This window comes from Oncorhynchus clarkii, chromosome 1, assembly GCF_045791955.1.
Source record: "Oncorhynchus clarkii lewisi isolate Uvic-CL-2024 chromosome 1, UVic_Ocla_1.0, whole genome shotgun sequence".
NCBI classification, from domain to species: Eukaryota; Metazoa; Chordata; class Actinopteri; order Salmoniformes; family Salmonidae; genus Oncorhynchus; species Oncorhynchus clarkii.
Genome location: NC_092147.1, coordinates 1629625 through 1644624, shown reverse-complemented (window position 1 = coordinate 1644624; position 15000 = coordinate 1629625). Strand labels below are relative to the sequence as shown.

Here is a 15000-nt window from a genome sequence, read left to right as displayed (position 1 = left end):
GGTTATTTTGACAGCAGGAGTTTATTGTGATTTCACACCTTATATATTTCTGACATGGGGGTTCGTTCACTCTGACATACTGCTAACTTATTGCAGCTGCGCAAGTTCTGTTCTACAGAAGTGACTGGAGATTGAATCCCCCGAGCTGACAAGGTGAAAATCTGTCATTCTGCCCCTGAACGAGGCAGTTAACCCACCGTTCCTAGACCGTCATTGAAAATAAGAATGTGTTCTTAACTGACTTGCCTAGTTAAATAAAGGTTAAATAAAGGTGTAAAAAAATATTTAAAAATGTCGATTTCCGATTGTTATGAAAACTTTAAATCGGCCCTAATTAATCGGCCATTCCGATTAATCGGTCAACCTCTAGTCCAGATATACCAGGGCCCAGATATACCGGGGCCCAGATATACCGGGGCCCAGATATACCGGGGCTCAAATACACCGGGGCCCATATACACCGGGGCCCAGATATACCGGGGTCCTGTCGGCCCCCTCCCCCATCTACAGATGCACTCTTTCACTTCTCCTAAAACAGCAACTCTCCCCCTTCTCTCTACTGCGCTTTGCCTGATCATACTAGGAAGGAAGTCGCTGAGCAAACACACAAACTGAGATCCTTGCTGGAGGGTCACTAAGACCTACTGCACAGCCCTTGTCAACACACATCAACAAAGACATTTAGTTCCATCATTTACCTAACAGAGATCTGGTTCAAATACATTCCACCCCTTTAACATCTAATTTTGAAGAGCAATGGGCATGACTTTAGTTCAGAAATAATCATAAAATGTTGACTTTGAAATCTCTATTCCTCAATATAACAGTCAATTATTTAGAGCACTGGTTTAACGTTGTCTTTTGTCATTGGTTTGTCAGTCAACAACCATGATTTGTTTGAAAATGATTCCTGTCCGTTTGACTCGCCTGTATGAGACTGACTCCTGAAGTGCGGATATACGTCTGATTCCTGCCCGTTTGATTCGCCTGTATGAGACTGACTCCTGAAGTGCGGATATGTGTCTGATTCCTGCCCGTTTGATTCGCCTGTATGAGACTGACTCCTGAAGTGCGGATATACGTCTGATTCCTGCCCGTTTGATTCGCCTGTATGAGACTGACTCCTGAAGTGCGGATATGTGTCTGATTCCTGCCCGTTTGATTCGCCTGTATGAGACTGACTCCTGAAGTGCGGATATACGTCTGATTCCTGAGCAGGAGAGCAGCCTGTTGCGTGTGCCAAGATCCTAACTAGTCTGATTAGTCGCTCAGTAAATCGGGCCCACAGTAGAGCTTTAGACAAGGAATGTGCGGTTTATCTACATGCCTTTTCTTTCATGAATCAACACAATAAACACATACCTATTTATTTTTTGCCGTATAAATAAGATAAAACGCTACGTTTCTTGTGCACAAAACCCATAACTAATAAAACAAGGCGAATACACAAAAGACAACACCCATAAAGAAACATCCCAGAAAGTTTGAGGCGATAGATAACGTCAGTCACAACACGGTGTAAATGTCCCCAGCTGACTATAGTATAGTAACTACCTACTCACCCCAAGTTATTCTCCTGGGAATTTGGTCCTCTTGACCAAATTAAAAACCCTTCTAAAACTACTATTCACAATCTGGACGCTCCTGGAACGCAATTGTGGATGAAAAGCGAGGATATCCCAGTTTGTAGTCAGTGAAATCTTCTTCCCTTGTCAATGTAACAGAGGCAGCAGGCAAGGATTTGTGCAGAGCAGGGAGTTTCTGTCCCACTGACCTGAACCAAAGAAAATGTTTTTCTTCTTTAGTATCATGGAATTCGTATATTTGTTTGTACTTGCTGCCACCTACTGTGCAGGAGTGTGTGGTTAATCAGGATACAGTTTGTGATACAATAATGAAAAGGGGGAAAGGAAAAATTACACTAATACAAATTACCAACATCGATATACCACTATTACATACCACCAACCAACATCTATATACCACTATTACATACCACCAACATCTATATACCACTATTACATACCACCAACCAACATCTATATACCACTATTACATACCACCACCATCTATATACCACTATTACATACCACCATCTATATACCACTATTACATACCACCAACCAACATCTATATACCACTATTACATACCACCATCTATATACCACTATTACATACCACCAACCACCATCTACATACCACTATTACGTACCACCACCATCTATATACCACTATTACATACCACCAACATCTATATACCTCTATTATGTACCACCAACATATATATACCACTATTACATACCACCAACCAACATCTATATACCACTATTACATACCACCAACATCTATATACCACTATTATGTACCACCAACATCTATATACCACTATTACATACCACCAAACAACATCTATATACCACTATTACATACCACCATCTATATACCACTATTACATACCACCACCATCTATATACCACTATTACATACCACCAACATCTATATACCACTATTACATACCACCACCATCTATATACCACTATTACATACCACCAACATCTATATACCACTATTACATACCACCACCATCTATATACCACTATTACACACCACCATCTATATACCACTATTACATACCACCATCTATATACCACTATTACATACCACCAACCAACATCTATATACCACTATTACATATCACCATCTATATATACCACTATTACATACCACCAACCAACATCTATATACCACTATTACATACCACCAACCAACATCTATATACCACTATTACATACCACCATCTATATACCACTATTACATACCACCAACCAACATCTATATACCACTATTACATATCACCACCATCTATATACCACTATTACATACCACCAACATCTATATACCACTATTACACACCACCATCTATATACCACTATTACATACCACCATCTATATACCACTATTACATACCACCACCATCTATATACCACTATTACATACCACCAACCACCATCTACATACCACTATTACGTACCACCAACATTTATATATACCACTATTATGTACCACCAACATCTATATACCACTATTACATACCACCACCATCTATATACCACTATTACATACCACCATCTATATACCACTATTACATACCACCAACCAACATCTATATACCACTATTACATACCACCAACCAACATCTATATACCACTATTACATACCACCAACCAACATCTATATACCACTATTACACACCACCATCTATATACCACTATTACATACCACCATCTATATACCACTATTACATACCACCAACCAACATCTATATACCACTATTACATATCACCATCTATATATACCACTATTACATACCACCAACCAACATCTATATACCACTATTACATACCACCAACCAACATCTATATACCACTATTACATACCACCATCTATATACCACTATTACATACCACCAACCAACATCTATATACCACTATTACATATCACCACCATCTATATACCACTATTACATACCACCATCTATACACCACTATTACATACCACCATCTATATACCACTATTACATACCACCAACCAACATCTATATACCACTATTACATATCACCATCTATATATACCACTATTACATACCACCAACCAACATCTAAATACCACTATTACATACCACCAACCAACATCTATATACCACTATTACATATCACCATCTATATACCACTATTACATACCACCAACCAACATCTATATACCACTATTACATACCACCAACATCTATATACCACTATTACATACCACCAACATCTATATACCACTATTACATACCACCAACCAACATCTATATACCACTATTACATACCACCATCTATATACCACTATTACATACCTCCAACCAACATCTATATACCACTATTACATACCACCAACCAACATCTATATACCACTATTACATACCACCATCTATATACCACTATTAAATACCACCACCATCTATATACCACTATTACATACCACCAACATCTATATACCACTATTACATACCACCAACCAACATCTATATACCACTATTACATACCACCAACCAACATCTATATACCACTATTACATATCACCATCTATATACCACTATTACATACCACCAACCAACATCTATATACCACTATTACATACCACCAACCAACATCTACATACCACTATTACGTACCACCACCATCTATATACCACTATTACACACCACCATCTATATACCACTATTACATACCACCATCTATATACCACTATTACATACCACCAACCAACATCTATATACCACTATTACATATCACCATCTATATATACCACTATTACATACCACCAACCAACATCTATATACCACTATTACATACCACCAACCAACATCTATATACCACTGTTACATACCACCATCTATTTACCACTATTACATACCACCAACCAACATCTATATACCACTATTACATATCACCATCTATATACCACTATTACATACCACCAACCAACATCTATATACCACTATTACATACCACAAACATCTATATACCACTATTACATACCACCACCATCTATATACCACTATTACACACCACCATCTATATACCACTATTACATACCACCATCTATATACCACTATTACATACCACCAACCAACATCTATATACCACTATTACATACCACCATCTATATACCACTATTACATACCACCAACCAACATCTATATACCACTATTACATATCAACATCTATATACCACTATTACATACCACCAACCAACATCTATATACCACTATTACATACCACCAACCAACATCTATATACCACTATTACATACCACCAACCAACATCTATATACCACTATTACATACCAACATCTATATACCACTATTACATACCACCAACCAACATCTATATACCACTATTACATACCACCATCTATATACCACTATTACATACCACCAACCAACATCTATATACCACTATTACATATCACCATCTATATACCACTATTACATACCACCAACCAACATCTATATACCACTATTACATACCACCAACATCTATATACCACTATTACATACCACCACCATCTATATACCACTATTACACACCACCATCTATATACCACTATTACACACCACTATTACATACCACCAACCAACATCTATATACCACTATTACATACCACCATCTATATACCACTATTACATACCACCAACCAACATCTATATACCACTATTACATATCACCATCTATATACCACTATTACATACCACCAACCAACATCTATATACCACTATTACATACCACCAACCAACATCCATATACCACTATTACATACCACCAACCAACATCTATATACCACTATTACATACCACCAACATCTATATACCACTATTACATACCACCAACATCTATACACCACTATTACATACCACCATCTATATACCAGTATTACATACCACCAACCAACATCTATATACCACTATTACATATCACCATCTATATATACCACTATTACATACCACCAACCAACATCTAAATACCACTATTACATACCACCAACCAACATCTATATACCACTATTACATATCACCATCTATATACCACTATTACATACCACCAACCAACATCTATATACCACTATTACATACCACCAACATCTATATACCACTATTACATACCACCACCATCTATATACCACTATTACACACCACCATCTATATACCACTATTACATACCACCATCTATATACCACTATTACATACCACCAACCAACATCTATATACCACTATTACATACCACCATCTATATACCACTATTACATACCACCAACCAACATCTATATACCACTATTACATATCACCATCTATATACCACTATTACATACCACCAACCAACATCTATATACCACTATTACATACCACCAACCAACATCTATATACCACTATTACATACCACCACCATCTATATACCACTATTTATTTTATTTTTATTTTACCTTTATTTTACTAGAAAAGTCAGTTAAGAACAAATTCTTATTTTCAATGACGGCCTAGGAACAGTGGGTTAACTGCCTGTTCAGGGGCAGAACGACAGATTTGTACCTTGTCAGCTCGGGGATTTGAACTTGCAACCTTTCGGTTACTAGTCCAATGCTCTAACCGCTAGGCTACCCTACCGCTAGGCTACCCTGCCGCCCCAAACATTACATACCACCATCTAGATACCACTATTACATACCACCAACCAACATCTATATACCACTATTACATATCACCATCTATATACCACTATTACATACCACAAACCAACATCTATATACCACTATTACATACCACCAACATCTATATACCACTATTACATACCACCACCATCTAACATCTATATACCACTATTACACACCACCATCTATATACCACTATTACATACCATCTATATACCACTATTACATACCACCATCTATATACCACTATTACATACCACCAACCATCATCTATATACCACTATTACATACCACCAACCAACATCTATATACCACTATTACATACCACCACCATCTATATACCACTATTACATACCACCAACCAACATCTATATACCACTATTACATACCACCAACCAACATCTATATACCACTATTACATACCACCACCATCTATATACCACTATTACACACCACCATCTATATACCACTATTACATACCACCATCTATATACCCCTATTACATACCACCAACCAACATCTATATACCACTATTACATACCACCAACCAACATCTATATACCACTATTACATACCACCACCATCTATATACCATTATTACATACCATCAACCAACATCTATATACCACTATTACATATCACCATCTATATACCACTATTACATACCACCAACCAACATCTATATACCACTATTACATACCACCAACCAACATCTATATACCACTATTACATACCACCATCTATATACCACTATTACATACCACCAACCAACATCTATATACCACTATTACATACCACCAACCAACATCTATATACCACTATTACATACCACCACCATCTATATACCACTATTACACACCATCATCTATATACCACTATTACATACCACCATCTATATACCACTATTACATACCACCACCATCTAACATCTATATACCACTATTACATACCACCAACCAACATCTATATACCACTATTACATACCACCAACCAACATCTATATACCACTATTACATACCACCAACATCTATATACCACTATTACATACCACCATCTATATACCACTATTACATACCACCAACCAACATCTATATACCACTATTACATACCACCAACCAACATCTATATACCACTATTACATACCACAAACATCTATATACCACTATTACATACCACCAACATCTATATACCACTATTACATACCACCAACATCTATATACCACTATTAATACCACCGACATCTACATACCACTATTACATACCACCATCTATATACCACTATTAATACCACCAACTATGTACCACTATTACCCACCACCATCTAACATCTATACACCAATATTACACACCACCATATATATACCACTATTACACACCATCTATATACCACTATTAATACCACCAACTATATACCACTATTACATACCACCATCTATATACCACTATTACATACCACCATCTATATACCACTATTACATACCACCATCTATATACCACTATTACATACCACCATCTATATACCACTATTACATACCACCATCTATATACCACTATTACACACCATCTATATACCACTATTAATACCACCAACTATATACCACTATTACACACCACCATCTATATACCACTATTACATACCACCATCTATATACCACTATTACACACCATCTATATACCACTATTAATACCACCAACTATGTACCACTATTACCCACCACCATCTAACATCTATACACCAATATTACACACCACCATATATATACCACTATTACACACCATCTATATACCACTATTAATACCACCAACTATATACCACTATTACATACCACCATCTATATACCACTATTACATACCACCATCTATATACCACTATTAATACCACCAACATCTATATACCACTATTACACACCACCAACTATATACCACTATTACATACCACCATCTATATACCACTATTACATACCACCATCAATATACCACTATTAATACCACCATCTATCTATCTACCACTATTACACACCACCATCTATATACCACTATTAATACCACCATCTATCTATCTACCACTATTACACACCACCATCTATATACCACTATTACATACCAACATCTATATACCACTATTACACACCACCATCTATATACCACTATTACATACCAACATCTATATACCACTATTACACACCACCATCTATATACCACTATTAATACCACCAACTATATACCACTATTACATACCACCATCTATATACCACTATTACATACCACCATCTATATACCACTATTAATACCACCAACTATATACCACTATTAATACCACCAACTGTACCACTGTTAGATAACACCAACTATAAAAATAACTACCATCAACTAGCATCTACAGTTGAAGTCAGAAATGTACATATTCTTATGTTGGAGCCATTAAAGCTTGTTTTTCAACCACTCCTCACATTTCTTGTTAACAAACTATAGTTTTGGCAAGTCGGTTAGGACATCTACTTTGTCATCTACAAGTCATTTTTCCAACAATTGTTTACAAAGAGATTATTTCACGTATAATTCACTGAATCACAATTCCAGTGTTCCAGAAGTGTGCATACACTAAGTTGAGTGTGCATACACTAAGTCGAGTGTGCATACACTAAGTCGAGTGTGCATACACTAAGTCGAGTGTGCATACACTAAGTTGAGTGTGCATACACTAAGTCGAGTGTGCATACACTAAGTTGAGTGTGCATACACTAAGTTAAGTGTGCATATTCTAAGTTGAGTGTGCATATTCTAAGTTGAGTGTGCATATTCTAAGTTGAGTGTGCATTTAAACAGATTTGAAAATTCCAGAAAATGATGTCATGGCTTTAGATGTCACGCCCTGACCTTAGTTATCTTTGTTTTCTTTATTATTTGGTTAGGTCAGGGTGTGACATGGGTGGTTTGTGTAGTTGTGTGTTGTCTAGGTTTTTTTGTATGTTTATGGGTTTACTTAGTCTATGTGTTTATATGTCTATGGTTGCCTAGATTGGTTCTCAATCAAAGGCAGCTGTTTATCGTTGTCTCTGATTGGGACCATATTTAGGTAGCCATATTCCTTGGATAGTTTGTGGGTTGTTATTCTATGTTTAGTTGCCTGTTCTGCACTAGCCATATTGCTTCACTGTTCCTTGATCTTTTCAGTGTTCTCTCTTTAATTAAAGAGTTATGTTCGCTTACCACGCTGCGCCTTGGTCTCCTCATTACGGCGACCGTGACATTAGAAGCTTCTGATAGGCTAATTGACATAATTTCTATAATTTAGCCCAAACAACTACCTCTCCCCCTACTGTATTTATTTATTTTGCTCCTTTGCACCCCATTATTTTTATTTCTACTTTTCACATTCTTCCACTGCAAATCTACCATTCCAGTGTTTTACTTGCTATATTGTATTTACTTCGCCACCATGGCTTTTTTTTGCCTTTACCTCCCTTATCTTACCTCATTTGCTCACATCGTATATAGACTTGTTTCTACTGTATTATTGACTGTATCTTTGTTTTACTCCATGTGTAACTCTGTGTCGTTGTATGTGTCGAACTGCTTTACTTTATATTGGCCAGGTCGCAATTGTAAATGAGAATTTGTTCTCAACTTGACTACCTGGTTAAATAAATAAGTAAAAATACAAATTTGAGCCAATTGGAGGTGTACCTGTGGATGTACTGTATTTCAAGGCCTACCTTCAAACTCAGTGCCTCTTTGCTCGACATCACGGGAAAATCTAAAGAAATTAGAATAAAAATTGTAGACCTCCACAAGTCTGGTTCATCCTCGGGAGCCATTTCCAAATGCCTGAAGGTACGATGCGAAAAGTGCAAATCAATCCCAGAACAACAGCAAAGGACCTTGTGAAGATGCTGGAGAAAAAAGGTACAAAAGTATCTATATCCACAGTAAAACGAGTCCTATATCGACATAACCTGAAAGGCCGCTCAGCAAGGAAGAAGCCACTGCTCCAAAACCGCTATAAAAAAGCCAGACTACGGTTTGAAACTGCACGTGGGGACAAAGATCGTACTTTTTGGAGGAATGTCCTCTGGTCTGATGAAACAAAAATAGAACTGTTTGGCCTTAATGACCATCGTTATGTTAGGAGGAAAGAGGGGGACTCTTACAAGCCGAAGAACAACATCCCAACCGTGAAGCACGGGGGTGGCAGCCTCATGTTGTAGGGGTGCTTTGCTGCAGGAGGGACTGGTGCATTTCACAAAATAGATGGCTTCATGAGGCAGGAAAATGATGTGGATATATTGAAGCAACATCTCAAGACATCAGTCAGAAAGTTAAAGCTTGGACGCAAATGGGTATTCCACATGGACAATGACCCCAAGCATACTTCCAAAATTGTGGCAAAATGGCTTAAGGACAACAAAGTCAAGGTATTGGAGTGGCCATCACAAAGCCCTGACCTCAATCCTATAGAAAATTTGTGGGCAGAACTGAAAAAGCGTGTGCGAGCAAGGAGGCCTACAAACATGACACAGTTAAACCAGCTCTGTCACGAGGAATGGGCCAAAATTCACTCAACTTATTGTGGGAAGCTTGTGGAAGGCTACCCAAAATGTTTGACCCAAGTTTAACAATTTAAAGGCAATGCTACCGAATACTAATTGAGTGTATGTAAACTTCTAACCAACTGGGAATGTGATGAAAGAAATAAAAGCTGAAATAAATCACTCTCTACTATTATTCTGACATTTCACATTCTTAAAATAGTGGTGATCCTAAATGACCTAAGACATGGAATTTTACTAGGATTAAATGTCAGAAATTGTGAAACACTGAGTTTAAATGTATTTGGCTAAGGTGTATGTAAACTTCCGACTTCAACTGTATATATATTCTTAATCCATTCCTTACTTAGATTTACGTGTATTTGGGTATATGTTGTGAAACTGTTAAATATTACCTGTTAGATACTACTGCACTGCCGGATCTAGAAACACAAGCATTTTGCTACACCCGCAATAACATCTGCTAACCATGTGTATGTGACCAATAACATCTGCTAACCATGTGTATGTGACCAATAACATCTGCTAACCACGTGTATGTGACCAATAACATCTGCTAACCATGTGTATGTGACCAATAACATATGCTAACCATGTCACCAATAACATATGCTAACCATGTGTATGTGACCAATAACATCTGCTAACCATGTGTATGTGACCAATAACATCTGCTACCCATGTGACCATTACCATCTGCTAACCATGTGTATGTGACCAATAACATCTGCTAACCATGTGACCAATAACATCTGCTAACCATGTGACCAATAACATCTGCTGACCATGTGATCAATAACATCTGCTAACCATGTGACCATTAACATCTGCTAACCATGTGACCAATAACATCTGCTGACCATGTGCATGTGACCAATAACATCTGCTAACCATGTGTATGTGACCAATAACATCTGCTAACCATGTGTATGTGACCAATAACATCTGCTGACCACGTGACCAATAACATCTGCTAACCATGTGACCAATAACATCTGCTGACCATGTGATCAATAACATCTGCTAACCATGTGACCATTAACATCTGCTAACCATGTGACCAATAACATCTGCTAACCATGTGTATGTGACCAATAACATCTGCTAACCATGTGTATGTGACCAATAACATCTGCTAACCATGTGTATGTGACCAATAACATCTGCTGACCATGTGTATGTGACCAATAACATCTGCTAACCATGTGTATGTGACCAATAACATCTGCTAACCATGTGTATGTGACCAATAACATCTGCTAATAATGTGTATGTGACCAATAACATCTGCTAACTATGTGACCAATAACATCTGCTAACCATGTGACCAATAACATCTGCTAACCATGTGACCATTAACATCTGCTAACCATGTGACCAATAACATCTGCTGACCATGTGTATGTGACCAATAACATCTGCTAACCATGTGTATGTGACCAATAACATCTGCTAACCATGTGTATGTGACCAATAACATCTGCTAAACATGTGACCAATAACATCTGCTAACCATGTGACCAATGACATCTGCTGACCATGTGTATGTGACCAATAACATCTGATTTGATTTAAAGCTGGACGTAAGCATTAAAGCAATTTACCCCAAAACAACTATTAGTTGTGCTTGTCATAAGGACTCATGCATTTGACCCGTTTTAGCATGGACATTGCCAATGAGGGCTTGCACCATTTTAAAGTTGTCAACTGGGTGGGGATTCTAAAGAGCTGGGAGAAATCTGCCAATGAAGAAAATGTACTACTTTAAAATGGAAATGGCCTCAATGGCGCTGCCCATGCTGTGACATACTTAATGACATACAAAGATGAGTCCTGGGTCTCTTATTGCCTGTTCTCCATATGCATGTCTGCCCACTCATTGGCTAGAAGGATCCCAACTGACCTCTTCTGCCTTCCATCTATGAGGGCATGTAATTTTCATTGTTAAGAGCGGTCACTCAAATATGTTGTCAATATAACAGACAATCTTGGACTTCATCCACTAGGGATGAAGGAAACAACTTACCAGGGAAGGACTAAACGCACTCCTCAATGAATGATACATTAGTTACATTACAGCCTAAAAGTGATTCAATTGTTTTTTCCACCCTCATGTTTTAAAATGTATTTTATTTCCCCTTTATTTAGCCATGTAGGCTAGTTGAGAACACCTTTATTTAACCAGGTAGGCTAGTTGAGAACACCTTTATTTAACCAGGTAGGCCAGTTGAGAACACCTTTATTTAACCAGGTAGGCCAGTTGAGACAAGTTCTCATTTTCAACTGCGACCTGGCCAAGATAAAGCAAAGCAGTGTGACACAGACAACACAGAGTTACAAATGGAGTAAACAATAAACAAGCCAATGACACAGTAGAAAAAAGAAAGTCTATATACATTGTGTGCAAAAGGCATGAGGAGGTAGGCAATAAATAGACCATAGGAATAATTACAATTTAGCAGATTAACACTGGAGTGATAAATGAGCAGATGATGATGTGCATGTAGTGATCCTGGTGTGAAAAAGAGCAGAAAAGTAAATAAATAAAAACAGTATGGGGATGAGGTAGGTAGATTGGGTGGGCTATTTACCGATAGACTATGTACAGCTGCAGCGATCGGTAAACTGCTCAGATAGTTGATGTTTAAAGTTGGTGAGGGAAATAAAAGTCTCCAACTTCAGCGATTTTTGCAATTCGTTCCCTGGCAGCAAAGAACTGGAAGGAAAGGCGGCCAAATGAGGTGTTGGCTTTGGGGATGATCAGTGAGATTCACCTGCTGGAACGTCAGTCTACATACAATAATACCCCATGACAAAGAAAAAACAAGTTTTTAGATGTAGATGTTTTCAAATGTATATACATTTTTATTAAATATCACATTTACATAAGTATTCAAACCTTTTACCCGGTACTTTGTTGAAGCACCCTTGGCAGCGATTACAGCCTCAAATCTTCTTGGGTATTTATTTTTTATTTTACCTTTATTTAACTAGGCAAGTCAGTTAAGAAAAAAATATTATTTTAAATGACGGACTAGGAACAGTGGGTTAACTGCCTGCTCAGGGGCAGAACGACAGATTTCTACCTTGTCAGCGCGGGGGTTTGAACTTGCAACCTTCCGGTTACTAGTCCAACGCCCTAACCACTAGGCTACCCTGTCGGGTTGGATGGGGAGCGTCACTACACAACTATTTTCAGGTCTCTCCAGGGATGTTCGATCGGGTTCAAGTCCGGACTCTGGCTGGGCCAGTAAAGGACATTGTAAGTCCTGTCCCGAAGCCACTCTTGTGTCGCCTTGGCTGTATGCTTAGGGTTGTTGTCCTGTTGGAAGGTGAACCTTTACCCCAGTCTGAGGTCCTGAGCGCTCTGGAGCAGGTTTTCATCAAGAATGTCTCTGTACTTTGCTCCGTTCATCTTTCCCTTGATCCTGACTAGTCTCTAAGTCCCTGCTGCTGAAAAACATCCCCACAGCATGATGCTGCCACCAACATGCTTCACCATAGGGATGTTATTGGTCAGGTGATGAGCAGTGCCTGGTTTCCTCCAGACGTGACGCTTGGCATTCAGGCCAAAGAGTTCAATCTTGGTTTCATCAGACCAGAGAATCTTGTTCCTCATGGTCAGAGTTCTTTAGGTGCCTTTTGGCAAACTCAAAGAGGGCTTCTCATGTGCCTTTTACTGTGGAGTGGCTTCTGTCAGGCCACTCTAACATAAAGACCTGATTGGTGGAGTGCTGCAGAGATGGTTGTCCTTCTGGAAGGTTCTCCCATCTCCACAGAGGAACTCTGGAGCTCTGTCAGTGACCCACGGGTTCTTGGTCACCTCCCTGACCAAGGCCCTTCTCCCCCAATTGCTCAGTTTGGCCGGGCGGACAGCTCTAGGAAGAGTCTTGGTGGTTCCAAACTTCTTCCATTTAAGAATGATGGAGACCACTGTGTTCTTGGGGACCTTCAATGCTGCAGACATTTTTTGGTACCCGTCCCCAGATCTGTGCCTCGACACAATCCTGTCTTGGAGCTCTACGGACAATTCCTTCGACCTCGTGGCTTGGTTTTTGTTCTGACATGCACTGTCAACTGTGGGATCTTTATATAGACAGGTGTGTGCCTTTCCAAATAATGTCCAATCAATTGAATTTACCACAGGTGGACTCCAATCAAGTTGTAGAAACATCTCAAGGATGATCAATGGAAACAGGATGCA

The 15000-nt window shown here is 38.4% G+C and overlaps 1 protein-coding gene across 2 annotated transcripts in view; it reads right to left on the bottom strand.

Moving 5' to 3' along the window:
- Positions 1 to 1764, bottom strand: part of LOC139412784 (cytoplasmic FMR1-interacting protein 1 homolog) — a gene marked incomplete at its 3' end in the record, with an annotated part of 108281 nt that extends 106517 nt beyond the window's left edge. Inside the window, 1 exon segment of one of the 2 annotated variants that reach the window (XM_071159619.1) lies at positions 1563 to 1764. 2 annotated transcript variants of the gene reach the window in all.
- Between the last annotated feature and the right edge of the window lie 13236 nt (positions 1765 to 15000).